Here is a 3,720-nt window from a genome sequence, read left to right on the forward strand (position 1 = left end):
TATTCTTTTTTTTTACCTATATAAATCTCTAAAGAATTTGTGATTTTTTAATGTGGCATTTTTCTGATGGATATAAAGAAAATTAAGCTTAAAATGACTTAAATCGTTGTGAATCAGGAGCAGACAAAAAAATACACGAGCTCTCTGCTCCAAGGTTTTAACAGGAAGAAGGGAAAGGGGGCGGGGTTGCTCTACACCACCCAGAACTCAGAGGAGAATTTTTTAGTAAAATACTGAATTAAATCTTTTTTTCTAGGTTTTTAAGGTTTTCATTTAATGAGTGAGTCAAATGAAGAAAATGCAAAACCATATTAAAGACAAGTAGGTTTCTATCATTTAAAATGCTCCGTTTTCTTTTTCTTGCTTGATAAAAAACCCCAAACCCCATGATCTGACAGTTTCTTCAAATAAATGCTTTATAAAGTTTATTTACAAAGAAAAATCTGTTAAAGATTGAAGCTCTGAACAGTCTTGGCTTTTTCCATTATTGTACATTTTGACAGGAATTGTCATCTAAAGTGGGCCTGCCCAACCACGGTCCTCGAGATCCCCCACCCTGCCTGTTCTACGGATCTCTCAGCACCGTTTGCTGCTGATTAGTCGACTCAAGTGTCTCCTTCTGACTGGCTGAACACACCTGATCCAGGTAATTAGCAGTAAGAAGTGCAGAGAGAGCAGGAAAAGTGGCAGGACGGTAGATCTCGAGGACCAGCAGGTCTGAAAATGAGTCGAATGCTAAAGTCAAGCTGTTGCAGCTCGATAAACTGGACTTGTCTGAACATGCTGGAGCCTGTCTTTGTTACAACAGCGACCTGAGAACTGTGGCACTGTTCACCAGTGCTTCTAACATGGGTGTTCATGAGAACACTGCAGGAAGTAGGCCTACTAGGATTTAATAGTAAACGTGTATGAAAAATGTTTAAAAACTGCTATTAAATGTATTGGTTTTAAAGAAAAAAAAATTAAGTCAGTAACTTGAGACTCTTCTATAACATCAAACGCATTAAGAAGCTGAAAAATCCCCTTCATGGGGTAAAGGTCAATAAATGTTCAACCAGAAACGCTAAGGCTACAATTGATTTTAGTTTAACATAGAATTTATGGGTTTTTAATGTAGCCAGGGTTTTTTTAAATTACTGCAAAGTTCCTAAATGTTAATGATAAAGACCTACTCCAATGAAAATGGTGTTTTTAACATGTTACTGTGGCATTTTTCTGGCAATGGAGGACAAATATTAGGAAAACTAAGCATTAAATTGCATTTTTGTGTACATCTTCATCCAGATTGTGTATTTAGAGAAGATCAAAAATGCATTTTTAAAAAGAGCTTATTGGTTAAGTAGAAAATACATTGGGCTCCGCTCCATTCTGATGCTCCATACACACCGGGAACGTTTCATGACCACATTTTCAGCATACAAAGTTTATATTGGACAAACAGGGGAGTGTTAGGGAAGGGCTTCTTCATCTTCTTTTCTTTTTCTACTGTTAACTGTCACATGTTCACCACCTACAGTTGGAAAAGGCTTGGTGTGAAATATCAAACCAGTGCAAATCTTCCTCAAGGTTTTCTCTTTCACAGCTCTGTTCCGATATACAAAAGACTTGGTGTCATAATTTTGGTCGGGCACAAACCACAAATATTCATTTCTGCGCCATGAACAATTTCTACTCAAATGTCACTACCAAATCCGACTTCCTGACTGGTCAAAGTGTTTGGTGTTTAAGCAGTCAAATGTTCAACTAGTTTAACTTTCACTAGCTACGTTTACATGTGCAAAATGTCTTTAATTAGATTAAAAATCAGATTAGAATTAAATTGTATACATGCATGGGCCCTGAAACACTTTATCTGATTATAGCAAACATTCACATACGCCACACGTTTTATCGGAATACATCCTTTTGACACGCGAAGAAGTAACTAAAATACCGGATTAGGGTGCAGAACAAGAAGTAGCAAACACCACAGCCTTATAGAGATTCATATCTCTAGAGATGGTCCGTAGACTTCTTACTATTGTCCAAGATCCGTAAAGAACGACGCCACATTGGAATGGCATAAAAACAATGAGACTTTGACTTTAAAAGTTCTCCTTTATCAACAATAATTTACTAGTGAAAAGTCTTGTTTTTCCAGATCTGTTTGTACAATTGTAGCAACAGTAAACGGACATTGATACCATTCCAATATGGCGTCCAACTTTGTGTACGCAACAAGCTAGCATGCCACCTCTAGTGAGGAGCTGTAAGCTAGCTGGAGAGGGAGTATGGGTGACAAAAAGGGGGCGGGGTTACTGTGTGCCAGCAGAGGTGAATTTCTCATGAACTACATGGCTAAAAGTGGCATAACCATAATGAAAGGCCACAAGGAACGCTTTGAAAATAGATCAAACGATGATAAAAAAAAATAAATAAATAAAAATACCAAACAAATGAACCTATTTTGGCGGCTAGGCGTACAAAGGGTGAAAACAAAAAGACTGAGCTCCACTCTACACAATAAATCTGCAATGTGTGACCATAACCGCATGAAAGCCTGGATCAATCTGCATGAAGATCAGCTGGTTTCCCTTTCATCACGCTGAAGCAAACTGCTCCTGGCAGGCAGAGGACGCTTGATGTGCAGCATCAGTCTATGGTCAGGCAGCTGGCACGAACCCAGCAGCACACAGGCAGAGCAGGAGGTGTGTCCCCCCCGATCTGCTCCACACATACCAGCCCGCTGCTGTGTCACAGTCACCTCCATCCATCCATCATCCATCCTTCATCCATCTCCAGTGTTCCCCTTTACTCCTCACTGCAGCAGCCATGTTTATGTTTTACAGAAACGGCGAGTTAGTTTATTTACGGTGGACGGAGAGAAAAGGGAGAGTTGATGAAGGATGGAGGTGTTGATGAGGAACCAGGCGAACGCAGCAGCAGCAGGAGCCATGGCAGCAGTGTGGGAGGGAAGGACGCGCGTGTCCGTGCACGTGCGTGGCCGGTTACATGCCTGTCACACTCAAGGAACACGCAAATCATGTTTACTCAACGTTTAATTCAACCTAAGCTAACACAGAAGATAAGCCAGAGTTGCATTAAGCCGCTTGGACGGGAGCAGCGCCGAGGAAGATGCGTTCATTGTCTGCGGGGCTGGCTGGGAAAATGCGGTATTAAAATGAGACAGAAGCGCCGCTTCGTGACTCTCCGAGCCTCACGTTATTAAAATAATAATTAAAAATAAAAAGACCCACCATTTTACCCCACAAACGCTAAAACAGCACTAACCTTGGTCGGGTCGCCTCCTCGTATCCACTTGTTACAATAGAACCTGAACACCATGGATCCCTGCGGTAAGTTCCCGGCAGTCGGAGGAAGCCGCAGCGCGTCGAACTCGACCAGAACCGGAGCGGGAGGTTCGGAGTCAGAGCGGGGACCCGAGCGGGCGTTGAGGCGCGTCGTTCGGGAGCCGTCTGCGAACAACGGGAAGAGCCAGCGTCTTCCAAACAGCTGTTTTCCAAAATGGAGTTTAGCTGTGTGTGGACCAATCAGAGCGCGCTCGTGGGGGCTCCCGATCCTCCCCGCGTGCCCAACATGATGAGACGCACGCGGCGCTGTGATTATTCCAGCTTCTCTGCGTACCTGAAGGGCCTTCTTTTAGCAGCTAAATTGGGGTCAAATTATTTGAAACCCAAAATAAAACAAATTGAGAAAAACATTTGTGTTTGACCAAAAAAA

The 3,720-nt window shown here is 42.3% G+C and overlaps 1 protein-coding gene across 3 annotated transcripts in view; it reads right to left on the reverse strand.

The window, feature by feature from the left end:
• Positions 1 to 3,517, reverse strand: part of pkig (protein kinase (cAMP-dependent, catalytic) inhibitor gamma) — a 40,156-nt gene extending 36,639 nt beyond the window's left edge. The window contains exon 1 of one of the 3 annotated variants that reach the window (XM_024292250.2): positions 3,271 to 3,517. The gene's annotated coding sequence lies outside the window, so the exon portion shown is untranslated. The remainder of the gene's footprint in view (positions 1 to 3,270) is intronic. The other 2 variants (XM_024292247.2, XM_024292248.1) reach the window with 2 other exon arrangements.
• Positions 3,518 to 3,720: the final 203 nt, after the last annotated feature.

Source organism: Oryzias melastigma, linkage group LG7 (assembly GCF_002922805.2).
Source record: "Oryzias melastigma strain HK-1 linkage group LG7, ASM292280v2, whole genome shotgun sequence".
NCBI classification, from domain to species: Eukaryota; Metazoa; Chordata; class Actinopteri; order Beloniformes; family Adrianichthyidae; genus Oryzias; species Oryzias melastigma.